The sequence below is a fragment of the Tyto alba genome, unplaced genomic scaffold (genome assembly GCF_018691265.1).
Source record: "Tyto alba isolate M040663 unplaced genomic scaffold, T.alba_DEE_v4.0 Super-Scaffold_42, whole genome shotgun sequence".
NCBI lineage: Eukaryota > Metazoa > Chordata > Aves > Strigiformes > Tytonidae > Tyto > Tyto alba.
This window is the reverse complement of record NW_024881318.1, coordinates 25072-51696: the sequence shown is the minus strand read 5'-3', so window position 1 is coordinate 51696 and position 26625 is coordinate 25072.

Below are 26625 nucleotides of genomic sequence, written 5' to 3'. Positions count from 1 at the left end.
CTTTTTTAATATCCCTTTGCATCCAGAAGATTCTCCTAAATTTGCTTTTTCAGTTCCAAGCGTCAACATGCAAGCTCCATTGCAGAGATATCAGTGGGTTGTGCTACCACAAGGAATGAAAAACAGTCCCACAATATGCCAATGGTATGTAGCCAAGGTCCTTAGCCCTGTTAGAACAAAGATGCCCTGCGTTTTATTGTACCATTATATGGATGATATTCTAGTGGCAGCACAACATCACGAAGTCATGGAGGAAGCTGTAGCCCTTGTCATAACTGCTGTTAATTCAGCAGGTCTTTGTGTTGCGCCGGAAAAGGTTCAGAAAATACCACCATGGAAATATCTAGGCTGGCGCATACGGGCTCAAACTATAGTCCCACAGCCTTTACTAATTCAAGCAGATGTGAGGACTTTGCATGATGTGCAGAAGTTGTTGGGAACAATTAATTGGGTCCGACCTTTGCTAGGAATTTCCAATGCAGATTTAAGTCCTTTATTCGACCTGCTTAAGGGGAGCACAGACTTATGTTCCCCTCGCGCTCTCAACCCTGCAGCTGTTGATTCCTTACAAAAAGTTGCTACAGCTATTACCTTAAGACAGGCACATCGAGATGCCCCTGAGTTACCTTTCCTTTGAATCATTTTGAATCCTGCTCGACAGCCTCATGCCTTGATATTTCAATGGGACTTGCAGGAGTCTGACCCGTTGCTTATCATTGAATGGGTATTTTTACCGAATCAACCCACGAAAACCATCTCAACACAGCATGAAATGTTTGCATCCTTGATTGTCCGTGCCAGGCGGCGCTTGTTAATGTTGTCTGGAATGGACTTCACTTGTATTTATTTGCCTATGGTCAGTGATTATTTGCAGTGGCTTCACCAACAATCGGAAGCCTTCAGTATAGCGATAGCTGGTTATACAGGCCAGCTCACTTCTCACCCACCTTCTCATCAATTGTTTAATGCTAATTTCCAGCTTGTACCTAGACCAAAGAGGAGTGACCAGCCGTTGCAAGCTCTTACTGTTTTTACAGATGGATCTGGGAAGTCCCACAAATCTGTTATCCTCTGGTGGGACGACCAGCGCAAACAATGGGAATCGGATATAAAGACAGTGCCGGGTTCCCCCCAAATCGTGGAACTGACTGCCGTCGTCCGAGCCTTTAGAAAATGGTCTACACCGCTTAATATCATCACTGATTTCAGCTTATGTTGCAGGGATTGTTGAACGAGCTGAGGCGTCTGTGTTACGAAATGTCTCACATTTTGCATTATTTGCTTTGTTACAGGAACTTATTTTTCTTTTAGATTCTCGCATTCATTCCTATTTCATTATGCATGTCAGATCTCACACTTCCTTACCTGGCTTTATAGCGGAAGGGAACCGGCAAGCTGACCTGCTTACATTACCGGTACAGGTACTGCCAGACCGCATAGCACAAGCAAAACTCAGCCACGCTTTCTTTCACCAAAATGCTGGTGGGCTTAAGCGACAATTTGGCCTTACTACTCAGCAGGCAACCAGTATAGTTGCTGTGTGTCCCGATTGTCAAAGGCACTCATTTCCTACAATAGCAGGAGGAGTTAATCCTAGAGGATTGCAAAGTTTGCAACTTTGGCAAACCGACGTCACTCATTTTTCGGAGTTTGGTCACTTAAAATATATTCACTCCTCTATTGATACCTTTTCTGGGGCATTATTTGCCTCTTGTCATACTGGCGAAAAGGCGCGCGATGTTCAACGACATCTGCTGCGTGCTTTTGCCACTTTAGGCATACCTTCTCAAATTAAAACTGACAATGGCCCTGCATATATTTCAACTGCAATTAAAAAGTTTTTGAGTTCTTGGGGGATCAACCACATTACGGGTATCCCTCATTCCCCCACGGGCCAATCCTTAATTGAACGCTCTCATCAGTCTCTGAAACGCTTATTGCAACAACAAAAAGGGGGAATAGGGACCGTTACCCCCGAGGAACGCCTTCAGAAAGCTTTATATGTTTTTAATTTTCTGAATTGTTCTTTGATAGACAGTAAGCCTATCAGGATGGTTGAGAAGCCTTGTAAAAATGATTGTGTATGCTTTAGTCGTTTTTATTCTTTTGTTACTTTGTTTACCCTGTTTTTTGCAGTGTGTGCAGAACCTGATAGCCAGTTCAGTGAAAAGGGTCCTTATTGTGCAACAAGAAGGGGGAGATGTCGGGGGCAGCCTGGTCTCTCCTTCTAGCAGCAAGGACGTGCTCAACTTGGCGCCTCGTAATTTGCATAAGCTGTAAGCAAACTGTTACACCCCTGGGGCTAAGGACGATTTCTTCCAGGAGGGCTGGTTTCGTAACTAGAGATAAGCACGTGCTATAGAAACAGGAGTAGAAGTCGTTAAGGAGAAGAATGCTGTGAGCTAGCAGAAAATTAACTGCAGAAAAAGTCAAGCTGACCTTAGACGTTAGCCAATCATGAGCTCAATTTTTGTAATATGTATTAGGTGATTAACCATTGTGCCAATCAGCTTAAAACACGTGTCTCTCTTTGTCTGTTTGGAATATAAAATCGGTTGTTGTGTTCAATAAAGTAGATCCTAACTTGCATCGAGCTGGGTCTCCGTCTCTCAATCGCGGCAACCAGACTTGGAGTGTGGTGGGGGATAGCTTTGATTGCAGGAAGCCGCAGTTGGGATTTCTGTTTCCCTGCGTCGCCAGAGTTGGAGTTTGGTGGGGATAGCTTTGATTGCAGGACGCCGCAGTTGGGATTTGTGTTTCACTGCGTCGCCAGACTTGGATTTTGGTGGGGGATAGCTTTGATTGCAGGATGCCGCAGTTGGGATTTCTGTTTCCCTGCGTCGCCAGAGTTGGAGTTTGGTGGGGATAGCTTTGATTGCAGGATGCCGCAGTTGGGATTTGTGTTTCCCTGCTCGCCATGACTTGGAGTGTGGTGGGGGATAGGATTGATTGCAGGATGCCGCAGTTGGGATTTCTGTTTCCCTGCGTCGCCAGAGTTGGAGTTTGGTGGGGATAGCTTTGATTGCAGGATGCCGCAGTTGGGATTTGTGTTTCCCTGCGTCGCCAGACTTGGAGTTTGGTGGGAATAGCTTTGATTGCAGGATGCCGCAGTTGGGATTTCTGTTTCCCTGCGTCGCCAGAGTTGGAGTTTGGTGGGGGATAGATGTGATTGAGGATGCCGCAGTTGGGATTTCTGTTTCCTTGCGTCGCCAGGGTTGGAGTTTGGTGGGGGATAGATTTGATTGCAGGAATGCCGCAGTTGGGATTTCTGTTTCCCTGCGTCGCAGACTTGGAGTTGGTGGGGATAGATTTGATTGCAGGATGCCGCAGTTGGGATTTCTGTTTCCCTGCGTCGCCAGGATTTGGAGTGTGGTGGGGATAGGCTTTGATTGCAGGATGCCGCAGTTGGGATTTCTGTTTCCCTGCGTCGCCAGAGTTGGAGTTTGGTGGGGATAGCTTTGATTGCAGGATGCCGCAGTTGGGATTTCTGTTTCCCTGCGTCGCCAGAGTTGGAGTTTGGTGGGGATAGCTTTGATTGCAGGATGCCGCAGTTGGGATTTCTGTTTCCCTGCGTCGCCAGACTTGGAGTGTGGTGGGGGATAGGCTTTGATTGCAGGAAGCCGCAGTTGGGATTTCTGTTTCCCTGCGTCGCCAGACTTGGAGTTTGGTGGGGATAGCTTTGATTGCAGGATGCCGCAGTTGGGATTTCTGTTCCTCTGCGTCGCCAGACTTGGAGTTTGGTGGGGATAGCTTTGATTGCAGGAATGCCGCAGTTGGGATTTCTGTTTCCCTGCGTCGCCAGGACTTGGAGTGTGGTGGGGGATAGCTTTGATTGCAGGATGCCGCAGTTGGGATTTGTGTTTCCCTGCGTCGCCAGACTTGGAGTTTGGTGGGGATAGCTTTGATTGCAGGAATGCCGCAGTTGGGATTTCTGTTTCCCTGCGTCGCCAGAGTTGGAGTTTGGTGGGGATAGCTTTGATTGCAGGATGCCGCAGTTGGGATTTGTGTTTCCCTGCGTCGCCAGACTTGGAGTGTGGTGGGGGATGGATTTGATTGCAGGATGCCGCAGTTGGGATTTCTGTTTCCCTGCGTTGCCAGAGATTGGAGTTTGGTGGGGGATAGCTTTGATTGCAGGATGCCGCAGTTGGGATTTGTGTTTCCCTGCGTCGCCAGAGTTCGGAGTTTGGTGGGGGATAGCTTTGATTGCAGGAAGCCGCAGTTGGGATTTCTGTTTCCCTGCGTCACTAGAATTGGAGTGTGGTGGGGGATAGGTTTGATTGCAGGAATGCCGCAGTTGGGATTTTCTGTTTCCCTGCGTCGCCAGACTTGGAGTTTGGTGGGGATAGCTTTGATTGCGGAATGCCGCAGTTGGGATTTCTGTTTCTCTGCGTCGCCAGACTTGGAGTGTGGTGGGGGATAGATGTGATTGGAGGATGCCGCAGTTTGGATTTCTGTTTCCCTGCGTCAACAGAGTTGGAGTGTGTTGGGGGATAGCTTTGATTGCAGGAATCCGCCGTTGGGATTTCTGTTTCCCTGCTTCGCCAGGTTGGAGTGTGGTGGGGGATAGGATTTGATTGCAGGAAGCCGCAGTTGGGATTTCTGTTTCCCTGCGTCGCCAGAGTTGGATTTTGGTGGGGGATAGCTTTGATTGCAGGAAGCCGCCGTTGGGATTTCTGTTTCCCTGCGTCGCCAGAGTTGGAGTTTGGTGGGGGATAGATGTGATTGGAGGATGCCGCAGTTGGGATTTCTGTTTCCCTGCGTCGCCAGAGTTGGAGTGTGGTGGGGGATAGCTTTGATTTCAGGATGCTACCGTTTGGATTTCTGTTTCCCTGCGTCGCCAAACTTGGAGTTTGGTGGGGATAGCTTTGATTGCAGGATGCCGCAGTTGGGATTTCTGTTTCCCTGCGTCGCCAGGTTCAGAGTTTGGTGGGGGATAGCTTTGATTGCAGGAATGCCGCAGTTGGGATTTCTGTTTCCCTGCGTCACTGGACTTGGAGTGTGGTGGGGATAGGTTTGATTGCAGGAAGCCGCAGTTGGATTTCTGTTTCCCTGCATCGCCAGACTTGGAGTTTGGTGGGGATAGCTTTGATTGCAGGATGCCGCAGTTGGGATTTCTGTTTCCCTGCGTCGCTAGACTTGGAGTTTGGTGGGGATAGCTTTGATTGCAGGATGCCGCAGTTGGGATTTCTGTTTCCCTGCGTCACTGGACTTGGAGTGTGGTGGGGGATAGGTTTGATTGCAGGAAACCGCAGTTGGATTTTCTGTTTCCCTGCATCGCCAGAGTTGGAGTTTGGTGGGGATAGCTTTGATTGCAGGATGCCGCAGTTGGGATTTCTTTTTCCCTCCGTCACCAGATGTCGGGGGCAGCCTGGTCTCTCCTTCTAGCAGCAAGGACGTGCTCAACTTGGCGCCTCGTAATTTGCATAAGCTGTAAGCAAACTGTTACACCCCTGGGGCTAAGGACGATTTCTTCCAGGAGGGCTGGTTTCGTAACTAGAGATAAGCACGTGCTATAGAAACAGGAGTAGAAGTCGTTAAGGAGAAGAATGCTGTGAGCTAGCAGAAAATTAACTGCAGAAAAAGTCAAGCTGACCTTAGACGTTAGCCAATCATGAGCTCAATTTTTGTAATATGTATTAGGTGATTAACCATTGTGCCAATCAGCTTAAAACACGTGTCTCTCTTTGTCTGTTTGGAATATAAAATCGGTTGTTGTGTTCAATAAAGTAGATCCTAACTTGCATCGAGCTGGGTCTCCGTCTCTCAATCGCGGCAAATTGGTGACCCCGACGTGATTCGGGATTAAGAACCACCTATCTGCGTGGCATGCTGCGAGTCCCACAGAACTTTGAATGAGCTGCTGAAAGGAAGCAGGAGCCGGCATTAAGAATCCCTCCGGAGTTGTGAGGTGAGCTGTGGGAGACATGGGAAGTCAGGTGTCTTCCCCAGAGAGGGACGTGTACGAACTTATGAAAGCCCTTCTTGAAAAATATGAAAAGAATCTCTCTGGGCAAGATCTTAAGGTTATGCTCAAGTGGGTACAAGTGAAAATCCCCACTGTAACTGCTTCCAGTATATTAACGACTGAGCTTTGGGATGACGTGGGGGTTAAGCTGTGGGACGCGGCTACAACAGGGAATGCTGAAGCACAGCGCATGCTCCCGTGGTGGAGGACTATCTTTGAAACTCTGAAGGCTCAGGAGACCGTTAAGAATAAAGACACTAAAGACAGGAAAGGTCCCCCGGTCGATAAGAAGACCTCGGAGCCTCTTGAGGTGGGTGCCGCCAAGTACCCCCCAGAGGATGATCCTTTTGATCCAGGACCAGTGGACCCAGAGGAGGAGCCAGATCTCTACCCTCCCGATCCCCAGGACGTATGGGCAAATATTAAACGACAAGCTCTGAAAGAGGGGGACTTGCAACTTGCGAAAAAAATAGTCGCTCCTGTTATCTATCAGGGGAGGGGGGCTCAATGGGAGGCATTATCCTTCCCTGTGGTGAAGGAGTTGCGCCGTACTGTTACCGAGCATGGCCTCTCTTCCCCATATTTCACGAGTTTGTTATCTTCTGTCTTAGATACTTATGTCATGACTCCGCATGATCTCAAATCTCTCGCACAGTTGCTGTTAACCCCCACACAGTATTCGCTATGGGAGTCGCAATGGGGGAGGGGACTCCAAACGCATTTTTAGGAGGGGCATGTAGCCTCTGTTAAGCCCTTTGTGCTACCTGTGCCTATGATCTTATGGGGACGTGATGCACTGTCACAATGGGGAATGGCTATTCAAACGCATTTTTAGGAGGGGCCATTGAGGTGCGCGACACCCTGAGATTAACCTGGAAAACTAATACCCCTGTCTGGGTGGATCAATGGCCCCTGCCGCTAGAAAAGCTTCGCGCCCTGGAAGAATTAGTTGATGAACAGTTATCCAAAAGACATGTTGTGCCCTCTGTAAGCCCCTGGAATTCACCTGTTTTTGTGATTAAAAAACAAACTGGCAAGTGGCGCTTGCTCCATGACCTCAGAAAAATTAATGACGCTATGGAAGACATGGGAGCCCTGCAACCAGGGCTCCCTTCTCCCACAATGATCCCCCGGGACTGGTCTCTGACAGTCATTGACCTCAAGGACTGCTTTTTTAATATCCCTTTGCATCCAGAAGATTCTCCTAAATTTGCTTTTTCAGTTCCAAGCGTCAACATGCAAGCTCCATTGCAGAGATATCAGTGGGTTGTGCTACCACAAGGAATGAAAAACAGTCCCACAATATGCCAATGGTATGTAGCCAAGGTCCTTAGCCCTGTTAGAACAAAGATGCCCTGCGTTTTATTGTACCATTATATGGATGATATTCTAGTGGCAGCACAACATCACGAAGTCATGGAGGAAGCTGTAGCCCTTGTCATAACTGCTGTTAATTCAGCAGGTCTTTGTGTTGCGCCGGAAAAGGTTCAGAAAATACCACCATGGAAATATCTAGGCTGGCGCATACGGGCTCAAACTATAGTCCCACAGCCTTTACTAATTCAAGCAGATGTGAGGACTTTGCATGATGTGCAGAAGTTGTTGGGAACAATTAATTGGGTCCGACCTTTGCTAGGAATTTCCAATGCAGATTTAAGTCCTTTATTCGACCTGCTTAAGGGGAGCACAGACTTATGTTCCCCTCGCGCTCTCAACCCTGCAGCTGTTGATTCCTTACAAAAAGTTGCTACAGCTATTACCTTAAGACAGGCACATCGATATGCCCCTGAGTTACCTTTCCTTTGAATCATTTTGAATCCTGCTCGACAGCCTCATGCCTTGATATTTCAATGGGACTTGCAGGAGTCTGACCCGTTGCTTATCATTGAATGGGTATTTTTACCGAATCAACCCACGAAAACCATCTCAACACAGCATGAAATGTTTGCATCCTTGATTGTCCGTGCCAGGCGGCGCTTGTTAATGTTGTCTGGAATGGACTTCACTTGTATTTATTTGCCTATGGTCAGTGATTATTTGCAGTGGCTTCACCAACAATCGGAAGCCTTCAGTATAGCGATAGCTGGTTATACAGGCCAGCTCACTTCTCACCCACCTTCTCATCAATTGTTTAATGCTAATTTCCAGCTTGTACCTAGACCAAAGAGGAGTGACCAGCCGTTGCAAGCTCTTACTGTTTTTACAGATGGATCTGGGAAGTCCCACAAATCTGTTATCCTCTGGTGGGACGACCAGCGCAAACAATGGGAATCGGATATAAAGACAGTGCCGGGTTCCCCCCAAATCGTGGAACTGACTGCCGTCGTCCGAGCCTTTAGAAAATGGTCTACACCGCTTAATATCATCACTGATTTCAGCTTATGTTGCAGGGATTGTTGAACGAGCTGAGGCGTCTGTGTTACGAAATGTCTCACATTTTGCATTATTTGCTTTGTTACAGGAACTTATTTTTCTTTTAGATTCTCGCATTCATTCCTATTTCATTATGCATGTCAGATCTCACACTTCCTTACCTGGCTTTATAGCGGAAGGGAACCGGCAAGCTGACCTGCTTACATTACCGGTACAGGTACTGCCAGACCGCATAGCACAAGCAAAACTCAGCCACGCTTTCTTTCACCAAAATGCTGGTGGGCTTAAGCGACAATTTGGCCTTACTACTCAGCAGGCAACCAGTATAGTTGCTGTGTGTCCCGATTGTCAAAGGCACTCATTTCCTACAATAGCAGGAGGAGTTAATCCTAGAGGATTGCAAAGTTTGCAACTTTGGCAAACCGACGTCACTCATTTTTCGGAGTTTGGTCACTTAAAATATATTCACTCCTCTATTGATACCTTTTCTGGGGCATTATTTGCCTCTTGTCATACTGGCGAAAAGGCGCGCGATGTTCAACGACATCTGCTGCGTGCTTTTGCCACTTTAGGCATACCTTCTCAAATTAAAACTGACAATGGCCCTGCATATATTTCAACTGCAATTAAAAAGTTTTTGAGTTCTTGGGGGATCAACCACATTACGGGTATCCCTCATTCCCCCACGGGCCAATCCTTAATTGAACGCTCTCATCAGTCTCTGAAACGCTTATTGCAACAACAAAAAGGGGGAATAGGGACCGTTACCCCCGAGGAACGCCTTCAGAAAGCTTTATATGTTTTTAATTTTCTGAATTGTTCTTTGATAGACAGTAAGCCTATCAGGATGGTTGAGAAGCCTTGTAAAAATGATTGTGTATGCTTTAGTCGTTTTTATTCTTTTGTTACTTTGTTTACCCTGTTTTTTGCAGTGTGTGCAGAACCTGATAGCCAGTTCAGTGAAAAGGGTCCTTATTGTGCAACAAGAAGGGGGAGATGTCGGGGGCAGCCTGGTCTCTCCTTCTAGCAGCAAGGACGTGCTCAACTTGGCGCCTCGTAATTTGCATAAGCTGTAAGCAAACTGTTACACCCCTGGGGCTAAGGACGATTTCTTCCAGGAGGGCTGGTTTCGTAACTAGAGATAAGCACGTGCTATAGAAACAGGAGTAGAAGTCGTTAAGGAGAAGAATGCTGTGAGCTAGCAGAAAATTAACTGCAGAAAAAGTCAAGCTGACCTTAGACGTTAGCCAATCATGAGCTCAATTTTTGTAATATGTATTAGGTGATTAACCATTGTGCCAATCAGCTTAAAACACGTGTCTCTCTTTGTCTGTTTGGAATATAAAATCGGTTGTTGTGTTCAATAAAGTAGATCCTAACTTGCATCGAGCTGGGTCTCCGTCTCTCAATCGCGGCAAATTGGTGACCCCGACGTGATTCGGGATTAAGAACCACCTATCTGCGTGGCATGCTGCGAGTCCCACAGAACTTTGAATGAGCTGCTGAAAGGAAGCAGGAGCCGGCATTAAGAATCCCTCCGGAGTTGTGAGGTGAGCTGTGGGAGACATGGGAAGTCAGGTGTCTTCCCCAGAGAGGGACGTGTACGAACTTATGAAAGCCCTTCTTGAAAAATATGAAAAGAATCTCTCTGGGCAAGATCTTAAGGTTATGCTCAAGTGGGTACAAGTGAAAATCCCCACTGTAACTGCTTCCAGTATATTAACGACTGAGCTTTGGGATGACGTGGGGGTTAAGCTGTGGGACGCGGCTACAACAGGGAATGCTGAAGCACAGCGCATGCTCCCGTGGTGGAGGACTATCTTTGAAACTCTGAAGGCTCAGGAGACCGTTAAGAATAAAGACACTAAAGACAGGAAAGGTCCCCCGGTCGATAAGAAGACCTCGGAGCCTCTTGAGGTGGGTGCCGCCAAGTACCCCCCAGAGGATGATCCTTTTGATCCAGGACCAGTGGACCCAGAGGAGGAGCCAGATCTCTACCCTCCCGATCCCCAGGACGTATGGGCAAATATTAAACGACAAGCTCTGAAAGAGGGGGACTTGCAACTTGCGAAAAAAATAGTCGCTCCTGTTATCTATCAGGGGAGGGGGGCTCAATGGGAGGCATTATCCTTCCCTGTGGTGAAGGAGTTGCGCCGTACTGTTACCGAGCATGGCCTCTCTTCCCCATATTTCACGAGTTTGTTATCTTCTGTCTTAGATACTTATGTCATGACTCCGCATGATCTCAAATCTCTCGCACAGTTGCTGTTAACCCCCACACAGTATTCGCTATGGGAGTCGCAATGGGGGAGGGGACTCCAAACGCATTTTTAGGAGGGGCATGTAGCCTCTGTTAAGCCCTTTGTGCTACCTGTGCCTATGATCTTATGGGGACGTGATGCACTGTCACAATGGGGAATGGCTATTCAAACGCATTTTTAGGAGGGGCCATTGAGGTGCGCGACACCCTGAGATTAACCTGGAAAACTAATACCCCTGTCTGGGTGGATCAATGGCCCCTGCCGCTAGAAAAGCTTCGCGCCCTGGAAGAATTAGTTGATGAACAGTTATCCAAAAGACATGTTGTGCCCTCTGTAAGCCCCTGGAATTCACCTGTTTTTGTGATTAAAAAACAAACTGGCAAGTGGCGCTTGCTCCATGACCTCAGAAAAATTAATGACGCTATGGAAGACATGGGAGCCCTGCAACCAGGGCTCCCTTCTCCCACAATGATCCCCCGGGACTGGTCTCTGACAGTCATTGACCTCAAGGACTGCTTTTTTAATATCCCTTTGCATCCAGAAGATTCTCCTAAATTTGCTTTTTCAGTTCCAAGCGTCAACATGCAAGCTCCATTGCAGAGATATCAGTGGGTTGTGCTACCACAAGGAATGAAAAACAGTCCCACAATATGCCAATGGTATGTAGCCAAGGTCCTTAGCCCTGTTAGAACAAAGATGCCCTGCGTTTTATTGTACCATTATATGGATGATATTCTAGTGGCAGCACAACATCACGAAGTCATGGAGGAAGCTGTAGCCCTTGTCATAACTGCTGTTAATTCAGCAGGTCTTTGTGTTGCGCCGGAAAAGGTTCAGAAAATACCACCATGGAAATATCTAGGCTGGCGCATACGGGCTCAAACTATAGTCCCACAGCCTTTACTAATTCAAGCAGATGTGAGGACTTTGCATGATGTGCAGAAGTTGTTGGGAACAATTAATTGGGTCCGACCTTTGCTAGGAATTTCCAATGCAGATTTAAGTCCTTTATTCGACCTGCTTAAGGGGAGCACAGACTTATGTTCCCCTCGCGCTCTCAACCCTGCAGCTGTTGATTCCTTACAAAAAGTTGCTACAGCTATTACCTTAAGACAGGCACATCGATATGCCCCTGAGTTACCTTTCCTTTGAATCATTTTGAATCCTGCTCGACAGCCTCATGCCTTGATATTTCAATGGGACTTGCAGGAGTCTGACCCGTTGCTTATCATTGAATGGGTATTTTTACCGAATCAACCCACGAAAACCATCTCAACACAGCATGAAATGTTTGCATCCTTGATTGTCCGTGCCAGGCGGCGCTTGTTAATGTTGTCTGGAATGGACTTCACTTGTATTTATTTGCCTATGGTCAGTGATTATTTGCAGTGGCTTCACCAACAATCGGAAGCCTTCAGTATAGCGATAGCTGGTTATACAGGCCAGCTCACTTCTCACCCACCTTCTCATCAATTGTTTAATGCTAATTTCCAGCTTGTACCTAGACCAAAGAGGAGTGACCAGCCGTTGCAAGCTCTTACTGTTTTTACAGATGGATCTGGGAAGTCCCACAAATCTGTTATCCTCTGGTGGGACGACCAGCGCAAACAATGGGAATCGGATATAAAGACAGTGCCGGGTTCCCCCCAAATCGTGGAACTGACTGCCGTCGTCCGAGCCTTTAGAAAATGGTCTACACCGCTTAATATCATCACTGATTTCAGCTTATGTTGCAGGGATTGTTGAACGAGCTGAGGCGTCTGTGTTACGAAATGTCTCACATTTTGCATTATTTGCTTTGTTACAGGAACTTATTTTTCTTTTAGATTCTCGCATTCATTCCTATTTCATTATGCATGTCAGATCTCACACTTCCTTACCTGGCTTTATAGCGGAAGGGAACCGGCAAGCTGACCTGCTTACATTACCGGTACAGGTACTGCCAGACCGCATAGCACAAGCAAAACTCAGCCACGCTTTCTTTCACCAAAATGCTGGTGGGCTTAAGCGACAATTTGGCCTTACTACTCAGCAGGCAACCAGTATAGTTGCTGTGTGTCCCGATTGTCAAAGGCACTCATTTCCTACAATAGCAGGAGGAGTTAATCCTAGAGGATTGCAAAGTTTGCAACTTTGGCAAACCGACGTCACTCATTTTTCGGAGTTTGGTCACTTAAAATATATTCACTCCTCTATTGATACCTTTTCTGGGGCATTATTTGCCTCTTGTCATACTGGCGAAAAGGCGCGCGATGTTCAACGACATCTGCTGCGTGCTTTTGCCACTTTAGGCATACCTTCTCAAATTAAAACTGACAATGGCCCTGCATATATTTCAACTGCAATTAAAAAGTTTTTGAGTTCTTGGGGGATCAACCACATTACGGGTATCCCTCATTCCCCCACGGGCCAATCCTTAATTGAACGCTCTCATCAGTCTCTGAAACGCTTATTGCAACAACAAAAAGGGGGAATAGGGACCGTTACCCCCGAGGAACGCCTTCAGAAAGCTTTATATGTTTTTAATTTTCTGAATTGTTCTTTGATAGACAGTAAGCCTATCAGGATGGTTGAGAAGCCTTGTAAAAATGATTGTGTATGCTTTAGTCGTTTTTATTCTTTTGTTACTTTGTTTACCCTGTTTTTTGCAGTGTGTGCAGAACCTGATAGCCAGTTCAGTGAAAAGGGTCCTTATTGTGCAACAAGAAGGGGGAGATGTCGGGGGCAGCCTGGTCTCTCCTTCTAGCAGCAAGGACGTGCTCAACTTGGCGCCTCGTAATTTGCATAAGCTGTAAGCAAACTGTTACACCCCTGGGGCTAAGGACGATTTCTTCCAGGAGGGCTGGTTTCGTAACTAGAGATAAGCACGTGCTATAGAAACAGGAGTAGAAGTCGTTAAGGAGAAGAATGCTGTGAGCTAGCAGAAAATTAACTGCAGAAAAAGTCAAGCTGACCTTAGACGTTAGCCAATCATGAGCTCAATTTTTGTAATATGTATTAGGTGATTAACCATTGTGCCAATCAGCTTAAAACACGTGTCTCTCTTTGTCTGTTTGGAATATAAAATCGGTTGTTGTGTTCAATAAAGTAGATCCTAACTTGCATCGAGCTGGGTCTCCGTCTCTCAATCGCGGCAACCAGACTTGGAGTGTGGTGGGGGATAGCTTTGATTGCAGGAAGCCGCAGTTGGGATTTCTGTTTCCCTGCGTCGCCAGAGTTGGAGTTTGGTGGGGATAGCTTTGATTGCAGGATGCCGCAGTTGGGATTTGTGTTTCCCTGCGTCGCCAGACTTGGAGTTTGGTGGGGATAGCTTTGATTGCAGGATGCCGCAGTTGGGATTTCTGTTTCCCTGCGTCGCCAGACTTGGAGTTTGGTGGGGATAGCTTTGATTGCAGGATGCCGCAGTTGGGATTTCTGTTTCCCTGCGTCGCCAGACTTGGAGTGTGGTGGGGGATGGATTTGATTGCAGGATGCCGCAGTTGGGATTTCTGTTTCCCTGCGTCGCCAGAGTTGGAGTTTGGTGGGGATGGATTTGATTGCAGGATGCCGCAGTTGGGATTTCTGTTTCCCTGCGTCGCCAGAGTTGGAGTTTGGTGGGGGATGGATTTGATTGGAGGATGCCGCAGTTGGGATTTCTGTTTCCTTGCTTCGCCAGGGTTGGAGTGTGGTGGGGGATGGATTTGATTGGAGGATGCCGCAGTTGGGATTTCTGTTTCCCTGTGTCGCCAGAGTTGGAGTGTGGTGGGGGATGGATTTGATTGGAGGATGCCGCAGTTGGGATTTCTGTTTCACTGCGTCACTGGACTTGGAGTGTGGTTGGGGATAGGTTTGATTGCAGGAAGCCGCAGTTGGATTTTCTGCTTCCCTGCATCGCCAGACTAGGAGTTTGGTGGGGATAGCTTTGATTACAGGATGCCGCAGTTGGGATTTCTGTTTCCCTGCGTCGCCAGACTTGGAGTTTGGTGGGAATAGCTTTGATTGCAGGATGCCGCAGTTGGGATTTCTGTTTCCCTGCGTCACTGGACTTGGAGTGTGGTTGGGGATAGGTTTGATTGCAGGAAGCCGCCGTTGGGATTTGTGTTTCCTGTGCTTCGCCAGAGTTGGAGTTTGGTGGGGATAGCTTTGATTGCAGGATGCCGCAGTTGGGATTTCTGTTTCCCTGCGTCGCTAGACTTGGAGTTTGGTGGGGATAGCTTTGATTGCAGGATGCCGCAGTTGGGATTTCTGTTTCCCTGCGTCACTGTACTTGGAGTGTGGTGGGGGATAGGTTTGATTGCAGGAAACCGCAGTTGGATTTTCTGTTTCCCTGCATCGCCAGAGTTGGAGTTTGGTGGGGATAGCTTTGATTGCAGGATGCCGCAGTTGGGATTTCTTTTTCCCTCCGTCACCAGATGTCGGGGGCAGCCTGGTCTCTCCTTCTAGCAGCAAGGACGTGCTCAACTTGGCGCCTCGTAATTTGCATAAGCTGTAAGCAAACTGTTACACCCCTGGGGCTAAGGACGATTTCTTCCAGGAGGGCTGGTTTCGTAACTAGAGATAAGCACGTGCTATAGAAACAGGAGTAGAAGTCGTTAAGGAGAAGAATGCTGTGAGCTAGCAGAAAATTAACTGCAGAAAAAGTCAAGCTGACCTTAGACGTTAGCCAATCATGAGCTCAATTTTTGTAATATGTATTAGGTGATTAACCATTGTGCCAATCAGCTTAAAACACGTGTCTCTCTTTGTCTGTTTGGAATATAAAATCGGTTGTTGTGTTCAATAAAGTAGATCCTAACTTGCATCGAGCTGGGTCTCCGTCTCTCAATCGCGGCAAATTGGTGACCCCGACGTGATTCGGGATTAAGAACCACCTATCTGCGTGGCATGCTGCGAGTCCCACAGAACTTTGAATGAGCTGCTGAAAGGAAGCAGGAGCCGGCATTAAGAATCCCTCCGGAGTTGTGAGGTGAGCTGTGGGAGACATGGGAAGTCAGGTGTCTTCCCCAGAGAGGGACGTGTACGAACTTATGAAAGCCCTTCTTGAAAAATATGAAAAGAATCTCTCTGGGCAAGATCTTAAGGTTATGCTCAAGTGGGTACAAGTGAAAATCCCCACTGTAACTGCTTCCAGTATATTAACGACTGAGCTTTGGGATGACGTGGGGGTTAAGCTGTGGGACGCGGCTACAACAGGGAATGCTGAAGCACAGCGCATGCTCCCGTGGTGGAGGACTATCTTTGAAACTCTGAAGGCTCAGGAGACCGTTAAGAATAAAGACACTAAAGACAGGAAAGGTCCCCCGGTCGATAAGAAGACCTCGGAGCCTCTTGAGGTGGGTGCCGCCAAGTACCCCCCAGAGGATGATCCTTTTGATCCAGGACCAGTGGACCCAGAGGAGGAGCCAGATCTCTACCCTCCCGATCCCCAGGACGTATGGGCAAATATTAAACGACAAGCTCTGAAAGAGGGGGACTTGCAACTTGCGAAAAAAATAGTCGCTCCTGTTATCTATCAGGGGAGGGGGGCTCAATGGGAGGCATTATCCTTCCCTGTGGTGAAGGAGTTGCGCCGTACTGTTACCGAGCATGGCCTCTCTTCCCCATATTTCACGAGTTTGTTATCTTCTGTCTTAGATACTTATGTCATGACTCCGCATGATCTCAAATCTCTCGCACAGTTGCTGTTAACCCCCACACAGTATTCGCTATGGGAGTCGCAATGGGGGAGGGGACTCCAAACGCATTTTTAGGAGGGGCATGTAGCCTCTGTTAAGCCCTTTGTGCTACCTGTGCCTATGATCTTATGGGGACGTGATGCACTGTCACAATGGGGAATGGCTATTCAAACGCATTTTTAGGAGGGGCCATTGAGGTGCGCGACACCCTGAGATTAACCTGGAAAACTAATACCCCTGTCTGGGTGGATCAATGGCCCCTGCCGCTAGAAAAGCTTCGCGCCCTGGAAGAATTAGTTGATGAACAGTTATCCAAAAGACATGTTGTGCCCTCTGTAAGCCCCTGGAATTCACCTGTTTTTGTGATTAAAAAACAAACTGGCAAGTGGCGCTTGCTCCATGACCTCAGAAAAATTAATGACGCTATGGAAGACATGGGAGCCCTGCAACCAGGGCTCCCTTCTCCCACAATGATCCCCCGGGACTGGTCTCTGACAGTCATTGACCTCAAGGACTGCTTTTTTAATATCCCTTTGCATCCAGAAGATTCTCCTAAATTTGCTTTTTCAGTTCCAAGCGTCAACATGCAAGCTCCATTGCAGAGATATCAGTGGGTTGTGCTACCACAAGGAATGAAAAACAGTCCCACAATATGCCAATGGTATGTAGCCAAGGTCCTTAGCCCTGTTAGAACAAAGATGCCCTGCGTTTTATTGTACCATTATATGGATGATATTCTAGTGGCAGCACAACATCACGAAGTCATGGAGGAAGCTGTAGCCCTTGTCATAACTGCTGTTAATTCAGCAGGTCTTTGTGTTGCGCCGGAAAAGGTTCAGAAAATACCACCATGGAAATATCTAGGCTGGCGCATACGGGCTCAAACTATAGTCCCACAGCCTTTACTAATTCAAGCAGATGTGAGGACTTTGCATGATGTGCAGAAGTTGTTGGGAACAATTAATTGGGTCCGACCTTTGCTAGGAATTTCCAATGCAGATTTAAGTCCTTTATTCGACCTGCTTAAGGGGAGCACAGACTTATGTTCCCCTCGCGCTCTCAACCCTGCAGCTGTTGATTCCTTACAAAAAGTTGCTACAGCTATTACCTTAAGACAGGCACATCGATATGCCCCTGAGTTACCTTTCCTTTGAATCATTTTGAATCCTGCTCGACAGCCTCATGCCTTGATATTTCAATGGGACTTGCAGGAGTCTGACCCGTTGCTTATCATTGAATGGGTATTTTTACCGAATCAACCCACGAAAACCATCTCAACACAGCATGAAATGTTTGCATCCTTGATTGTCCGTGCCAGGCGGCGCTTGTTAATGTTGTCTGGAATGGACTTCACTTGTATTTATTTGCCTATGGTCAGTGATTATTTGCAGTGGCTTCACCAACAATCGGAAGCCTTCAGTATAGCGATAGCTGGTTATACAGGCCAGCTCACTTCTCACCCACCTTCTCATCAATTGTTTAATGCTAATTTCCAGCTTGTACCTAGACCAAAGAGGAGTGACCAGCCGTTGCAAGCTCTTACTGTTTTTACAGATGGATCTGGGAAGTCCCACAAATCTGTTATCCTCTGGTGGGACGACCAGCGCAAACAATGGGAATCGGATAGAAAGACAGTGCCGGGTTCCCCCCAAATCGTGGAACTGACTGCCGTCGTCCGAGCCTTTAGAAAATGGTCTACACCGCTTAATATCATCACTGATTTCAGCTTATGTTGCAGGGATTGTTGAACGAGCTGAGGCGTCTGTGTTACGAAATGTCTCACATTTTGCATTATTTGCTTTGTTACAGGAACTTATTTTTCTTTTAGATTCTCGCATTCATTCCTATTTCATTATGCATGTCAGATCTCACACTTCCTTACCTGGCTTTATAGCGGAAGGGAACCGGCAAGCTGACCTGCTTACATTACCGGTACAGGTACTGCCAGACCGCATAGCACAAGCAAAACTCAGCCACGCTTTCTTTCACCAAAATGCTGGTGGGCTTAAGCGACAATTTGGCCTTACTACTCAGCAGGCAACCAGTATAGTTGCTGTGTGTCCCGATTGTCAAAGGCACTCATTTCCTACAATAGCAGGAGGAGTTAATCCTAGAGGATTGCAAAGTTTGCAACTTTGGCAAACCGACGTCACTCATTTTTCGGAGTTTGGTCACTTAAAATATATTCACTCCTCTATTGATACCTTTTCTGGGGCATTATTTGCCTCTTGTCATACTGGCGAAAAGGCGCGCGATGTTCAACGACATCTGCTGCGTGCTTTTGCCACTTTAGGCATACCTTCTCAAATTAAAACTGACAATGGCCCTGCATATATTTCAACTGCAATTAAAAAGTTTTTGAGTTCTTGGGGGATCAACCACATTACGGGTATCCCTCATTCCCCCACGGGCCAATCCTTAATTGAACGCTCTCATCAGTCTCTGAAACGCTTATTGCAACAACAAAAAGGGGGAATAGGGACCGTTACCCCCGAGGAACGCCTTCAGAAAGCTTTATATGTTTTTAATTTTCTGAATTGTTCTTTGATAGACAGTAAGCCTATCAGGATGGTTGAGAAGCCTTGTAAAAATGATTGTGTATGCTTTAGTCGTTTTTATTCTTTTGTTACTTTGTTTACCCTGTTTTTTGCAGTGTGTGCAGAACCTGATAGCCAGTTCAGTGAAAAGGGTCCTTATTGTGCAACAAGAAGGGGGAGATGTCGGGGGCAGCCTGGTCTCTCCTTCTAGCAGCAAGGACGTGCTCAACTTGGCGCCTCGTAATTTGCATAAGCTGTAAGCAAACTGTTACACCCCTGGGGCTAAGGACGATTTCTTCCAGGAGGGCTGGTTTCGTAACTAGAGATAAGCACGTGCTATAGAAACAGGAGTAGAAGTCGTTAAGGAGAAGAATGCTGTGAGCTAGCAGAAAATTAACTGCAGAAAAAGTCAAGCTGACCTTAGACGTTAGCCAATCATGAGCTCAATTTTTGTAATATGTATTAGGTGATTAACCATTGTGCCAATCAGCTTAAAACACGTGTCTCTCTTTGTCTGTTTGGAATATAAAATCGGTTGTTGTGTTCAATAAAGTAGATCCTAACTTGCATCGAGCTGGGTCTCCGTCTCTCAATCGCGGCAACCAGACTTGGAGTGTGGTGGGGGATAGCTTTGATTGCAGGAAGCCGCAGTTGGGATTTCTGTTTCCCTGCGTCGCCAGAGTTGGAGTTTGGTGGGGATAGCTTTGATTGCAGGACGCCGCAGTTGGGATTTGTGTTTCACTGCGTCGCCAGACTTGGAGTGTGGTGGGGGATGGATTTGATTGCAGGATGCCGCAGTTGGGATTTCTGTTTCCCTGCGTCGCCAGAGTTGGAGTTTGGTGGGGATAGCTTTGATTGCAGGACTGCCGCAGTTGGGATTTGTGTTTCACTGCGTCGCCAGAGTTGGAGTGTGGTGGGGGATAGCTTTGATTGCAGGACTGCCGCAGTTGGGATTTGTGTTTCACTGCGTCACCAGACTTGGAGTTTGGTGGGGATAGGATTTGATTGCAGGATGCCGCAGTTGGGATTTCTGTTTCTCTGCGTCGCCAGAGTTGGAGTTTGGTGGGGGATAGATGTGATTGGTAGGATGCCGCAGTTGGGATTTCTGTTTCCCTGCGTCGCCAGGTTCAGGAGTTTGGTGGGGGATAGCTTTGATTGCAGGAAGCCGCAGTTGGGATTTCTGTTTCCCTGCGTCGCCAGAGTTGGAGTTTGGTGGGGATAGCTTTGATTGCAGGACGCCGCAGTTGGGATTTCTGTTTCCCTGCGTCGCCAGAGTTGGAGTTTGGTGGGGATAGCTTTGATTGCAGGATGCCGCAGTTGGGATTTCTGTTTCCCTGCGTCGCCAGAGTTGGAGTTTGGTGGGGATAGCTTTGATTGCAGGATGCCGCAGTTGGGATTTGTGTTTCCCTGCGTCGCCAGACTTGGAGTGTGGTGGGGATAGGATTTGATTGCAGGATGCCGCAGTTGGGATTTCTGTTTCCCTGCGTCACCGGAGTTGGAGTGTGGTGGGGATAGGTTTGATTGCAGGAAGCCGCCGTTGGGATTTGTGTTTCCGTGCTTCGCCAGAGTTGGAGTTTGGTGGGGATAGCTTTGATTGCAGGATGCCTCAGTTGGGATTTGTGTTTCCGTGCTTCGCTAGACTTGGAGTTTGGTGGGGATAGCTTTGATTGCAGGATGCCGCAGTTGGGATTTGTGTTTCCCTGCGTCGCTAGACTTGGAGTGTGGTGGGGGATGGATTTGATTGCAGGACGCCGCAGTTGGGATTTGTGTTTCACTGCGTCGCCAGAGTTGGAGTGTGGTGGGGGATAGCTTTGATTGCAGGATGCCGCCGTTGGGATTTCTGTTTCCCTGCATCTCCAGACTTGGATTGTGGCCGCTCACACTGGTGACGGCCGGATGCTGCTGTTGGTTTGTCTGCTGACTTGCGTCACCAGTTTCAGACCTTGGTGGGGGATAGCTTTGATTGCGGAATGCCGGAGTTGGGATTTGTGTTTCCCTGCGTCGCCAGGGTTGGAGTGTGGTGGGGGATAGCTTTGATTGGAGGATGCTGCAGTTGGGATTTCTGTTTCCCTGCGTCGCCAGGTTCTGAGTTTGGTGGGGGATTGCTTCGATTACAGGATGCCGCAGTTGGGATTTGTGCTTCCCTGCGTCGCCAGACTTGGATTGTGGCCGCTCACACTGGTGACGGCCGGATGCTGCTGTTGGGTTGTCTGCTGACTTGCGTCACCAGGTTCAGACCTTGGTGGGGGATAGCTTTGATTGCAGGACGCCGCAGTTGGGATTTGTGTTTCACTGCGTCGCCAGACTTGGATTTTGGTGGGGATAGCTTTGATTGCAGGATGCCGCAGTTGGGATTTCTGTTTCCCTGCGTCGCCAGAGTTGGAGTTTGGTGGGGATAGCTTTGATTGGAGGATGCCGCAGTTGGGATTTGTGTTTCCCTGCGTCGCCAGAGTTGGAGTGTGGTGGGGGATGGATTTTATTGCAGGATGCCGCAGTTGGGATTTCTGTTTCCCTGCGTCGCCAGAGTTGGAGTTTGGTGGGGATAGCTTTGATTGCAGGATGCCGCAGTTGGGATTTGTGTTTCCCTGCGTCGCCAGACTTGGATTTTGGTGGGGATAGCTTTGATTGCAGGATGCCGCAGTTGGGATTTCTGTTTCCCTGCGTCGCCAGAGTTGGAGTTTGGTGGGGATAGCTTTGATTGCAGGATGCCGCAGTTGGGATTTGTGTTTCCCTGCGTCGCCAGACTTGGAGTGTGGTGGGGGATGGATTTGATTGCAGGATGCCGCAGTTGGGATTTCTGTTTCCCTGCGTCGCCAGAGTTGGAGTTTGGTGGGGGATCGATGTGATTGGAGGATGCCGCAGTTGGGATTTCTGTTTCCCTGCGTCGCCAGAGTTGGAGTTTGGTGGGGGATAGATGTGATTGGAGGATGCCGCAGTTGGGATTTCTGTTTCCTTGCTTCGCCAGGGTTGGAGTGTGGTGGGGGATGGATTTGATTGGAGGATGCCGCAGTTGGGATTTCTGTTTCCCTCCGTCACCAGACTTGGTGTGTGGTGGGGGATGGATTTGATTGGAGGATGACGCAGTTGGGATTTCTGTTTCCTTGCGTCGCCAGGTTCAGAGTTTGGTGGGGATAGCTTTGATTGCAGGATGCCGCAGTTGGGATTTCTGTTTCCCTGCATCGCCAGACTTGGAGTTTGGTGGGGATAGCTTTGATTGCAGGATGCCGCAGTTGGGATTTCTTTTTCCCTCCGTCACCACATGTCGGGGGCAGCCTGGTCTCTCCTTCTAGCAGCAAGGACGTGCTCAACTTGGCGCCTCGTAATTTGCATAAGCTGTAAGCAAACTGTTACACCCCTGGGGCTAAGGACGATTTCTTCCAGGAGGGCTGGTTTCGTAACTAGAGATAAGCACGTGCTATAGAAACAGGAGTAGAAGTCGTTAAGGAGAAGAATGCTGTGAGCTAGCAGAAAATTAACTGCAGAAAAAGTCAAGCTGACCTTAGACGTTAGCCAATCATGAGCTCAATTTTTGTAATATGTATTAGGTGATTAACCATTGTGCCAATCAGCTTAAAACACGTGTCTCTCTTTGTCTGTTTGGAATATAAAATCGGTTGTTGTGTTCAATAAAGTAGATCCTAACTTGCATCGAGCTGGGTCTCCGTCTCTCAATCGCGGCAAATTGGTGACCCCGACGTGATTCGGGATTAAGAACCACCTATCTGCGTGGCATGCTGCGAGTCCCACAGAACTTTGAATGAGCTGCTGAAAGGAAGCAGGAGCCGGCATTAAGAATCCCTCCGGAGTTGTGAGGTGAGCTGTGGGAGACATGGGAAGTCAGGTGTCTTCCCCAGAGAGGGACGTGTACGAACTTATGAAAGCCCTTCTTGAAAAATATGAAAAGAATCTCTCTGGGCAAGATCTTAAGGTTATGCTCAAGTGGGTACAAGTGAAAATCCCCACTGTAACTGCTTCCAGTATATTAACGACTGAGCTTTGGGATGACGTGGGGGTTAAGCTGTGGGACGCGGCTACAACAGGGAATGCTGAAGCACAGCGCATGCTCCCGTGGTGGAGGACTATCTTTGAAACTCTGAAGGCTCAGGAGACCGTTAAGAATAAAGACACTAAAGACAGGAAAGGTCCCCCGGTCGATAAGAAGACCTCGGAGCCTCTTGAGGTGGGTGCCGCCAAGTACCCCCCAGAGGATGATCCTTTTGATCCAGGACCAGTGGACCCAGAGGAGGAGCCAGATCTCTACCCTCCCGATCCCCAGGACGTATGGGCAAATATTAAACGACAAGCTCTGAAAGAGGGGGACTTGCAACTTGCGAAAAAAATAGTCGCTCCTGTTATCTATCAGGGGAGGGGGGCTCAATGGGAGGCATTATCCTTCCCTGTGGTGAAGGAGTTGCGCCGTACTGTTACCGAGCATGGCCTCTCTTCCCCATATTTCACGAGTTTGTTATCTTCTGTCTTAGATACTTATGTCATGACTCCGCATGATCTCAAATCTCTCGCACAGTTGCTGTTAACCCCCACACAGTATTCGCTATGGGAGTCGCAATGGGGGAGGGGACTCCAAACGCATTTTTAGGAGGGGCATGTAGCCTCTGTTAAGCCCTTTGTGCTACCTGTGCCTATGATCTTATGGGGACGTGATGCACTGTCACAATGGGGAATGGCTATTCAAACGCATTTTTAGGAGGGGCCATTGAGGTGCGCGACACCCTGAGATTAACCTGGAAAACTAATACCCCTGTCTGGGTGGATCAATGGCCCCTGCCGCTAGAAAAGCTTCGCGCCCTGGAAGAATTAGTTGATGAACAGTTATCCAAAAGACATGTTGTGCCCTCTGTAAGCCCCTGGAATTCACCTGTTTTTGTGATTAAAAAACAAACTGGCAAGTGGCGCTTGCTCCATGACCTCAGAAAAATTAATGACGCTATGGAAGACATGGGAGCCCTGCAACCAGGGCTCCCTTCTCCCACAATGATCCCCCGGGACTGGTCTCTGACAGTCATTGACCTCAAGGACTGCTTTTTTAATATCCCTTTGCATCCAGAAGATTCTCCTAAATTTGCTTTTTCAGTTCCAAGCGTCAACATGCAAGCTCCATTGCAGAGATATCAGTGGGTTGTGCTACCACAAGGAATGAAAAACAGTCCCACAATATGCCAATGGTATGTAGCCAAGGTCCTTAGCCCTGTTAGAACAAAGATGCCCTGCGTTTTATTGTACCATTATATGGATGATATTCTAGTGGCAGCACAACATCACGAAGTCATGGAGGAAGCTGTAGCCCTTGTCATAACTGCTGTTAATTCAGCAGGTCTTTGTGTTGCGCCGGAAAAGGTTCAGAAAATACCACCATGGAAATATCTAGGCTGGCGCATACGGGCTCAAACTATAGTCCCACAGCCTTTACTAATTCAAGCAGATGTGAGGACTTTGCATGATGTGCAGAAGTTGTTGGGAACAATTAATTGGGTCCGACCTTTGCTAGGAATTTCCAATGCAGATTTAAGTCCTTTATTCGACCTGCTTAAGGGGAGCACAGACTTATGTTCCCCTCGCGCTCTCAACCCTGCAGCTGTTGATTCCTTACAAAAAGTTGCTACAGCTATTACCTTAAGACAGGCACATCGAGATGCCCCTGAGTTACCTTTCCTTTGAATCATTTTGAATCCTGCTCGACAGCCTCATGCCTTGATATTTCAATGGGACTTGCAGGAGTCTGACCCGTTGCTTATCATTGAATGGGTATTTTTACCGAATCAACCCACGAAAACCATCTCAACACAGCATGAAATGTTTGCATCCTTGATTGTCCGTGCCAGGCGGCGCTTGTTAATGTTGTCTGGAATGGACTTCACTTGTATTTATTTGCCTATGGTCAGTGATTATTTGCAGTGGCTTCACCAACAATCGGAAGCCTTCAGTATAGCGATAGCTGGTTATACAGGCCAGCTCACTTCTCACCCACCTTCTCATCAATTGTTTAATGCTAATTTCCAGCTTGTACCTAGACCAAAGAGGAGTGACCAGCCGTTGCAAGCTCTTACTGTTTTTACAGATGGATCTGGGAAGTCCCACAAATCTGTTATCCTCTGGTGGGACGACCAGCGCAAACAATGGGAATCGGATAGAAAGACAGTGCCGGGTTCCCCCCAAATCGTGGAACTGACTGCCGTCGTCCGAGCCTTTAGAAAATGGTCTACACCGCTTAATATCATCACTGATTTCAGCTTATGTTGCAGGGATTGTTGAACGAGCTGAGGCGTCTGTGTTACGAAATGTCTCACATTTTGCATTATTTGCTTTGTTACAGGAACTTATTTTTCTTTTAGATTCTCGCATTCATTCCTATTTCATTATGCATGTCAGATCTCACACTTCCTTACCTGGCTTTATAGCGGAAGGGAACCGGCAAGCTGACCTGCTTACATTACCGGTACAGGTACTGCCAGACCGCATAGCACAAGCAAAACTCAGCCACGCTTTCTTTCACCAAAATGCTGGTGGGCTTAAGCGACAATTTGGCCTTACTACTCAGCAGGCAACCAGTATAGTTGCTGTGTGTCCCGATTGTCAAAGGCACTCATTTCCTACAATAGCAGGAGGAGTTAATCCTAGAGGATTGCAAAGTTTGCAACTTTGGCAAACCGACGTCACTCATTTTTCGGAGTTTGGTCACTTAAAATATATTCACTCCTCTATTGATACCTTTTCTGGGGCATTATTTGCCTCTTGTCATACTGGCGAAAAGGCGCGCGATGTTCAACGACATCTGCTGCGTGCTTTTGCCACTTTAGGCATACCTTCTCAAATTAAAACTGACAATGGCCCTGCATATATTTCAACTGCAATTAAAAAGTTTTTGAGTTCTTGGGGGATCAACCACATTACGGGTATCCCTCATTCCCCCACGGGCCAATCCTTAATTGAACGCTCTCATCAGTCTCTGAAACGCTTATTGCAACAACAAAAAGGGGGAATAGGGACCGTTACCCCCGAGGAACGCCTTCAGAAAGCTTTATATGTTTTTAATTTTCTGAATTGTTCTTTGATAGACAGTAAGCCTATCAGGATGGTTGAGAAGCCTTGTAAAAATGATTGTGTATGCTTTAGTCGTTTTTATTCTTTTGTTACTTTGTTTACCCTGTTTTTTGCAGTGTGTGCAGAACCTGATAGCCAGTTCAGTGAAAAGGGTCCTTATTGTGCAACAAGAAGGGGGAGATGTCGGGGGCAGCCTGGTCTCTCCTTCTAGCAGCAAGGACGTGCTCAACTTGGCGCCTCGTAATTTGCATAAGCTGTAAGCAAACTGTTACACCCCTGGGGCTAAGGACGATTTCTTCCAGGAGGGCTGGTTTCGTAACTAGAGATAAGCACGTGCTATAGAAACAGGAGTAGAAGTCGTTAAGGAGAAGAATGCTGTGAGCTAGCAGAAAATTAACTGCAGAAAAAGTCAAGCTGACCTTAGACGTTAGCCAATCATGAGCTCAATTTTTGTAATATGTATTAGGTGATTAACCATTGTGCCAATCAGCTTAAAACACGTGTCTCTCTTTGTCTGTTTGGAATATAAAATCGGTTGTTGTGTTCAATAAAGTAGATCCTAACTTGCATCGAGCTGGGTCTCCGTCTCTCAATCGCGGCAAACAGACTTGGAGTGTGGTGGGGGATAGCTTTGATTGCAGGAAGCCGCAGTTGGGATTTCTGTTTCCCTGCGTCGCCCGAGTTGGAGTTTGGTGGGGATAGCTTTGATTGCAGGACGCCGCAGTTGGGATTTGTGTTTCACTGCGTCGCCAGACTTGGAGTGTGGTGGGGGATGG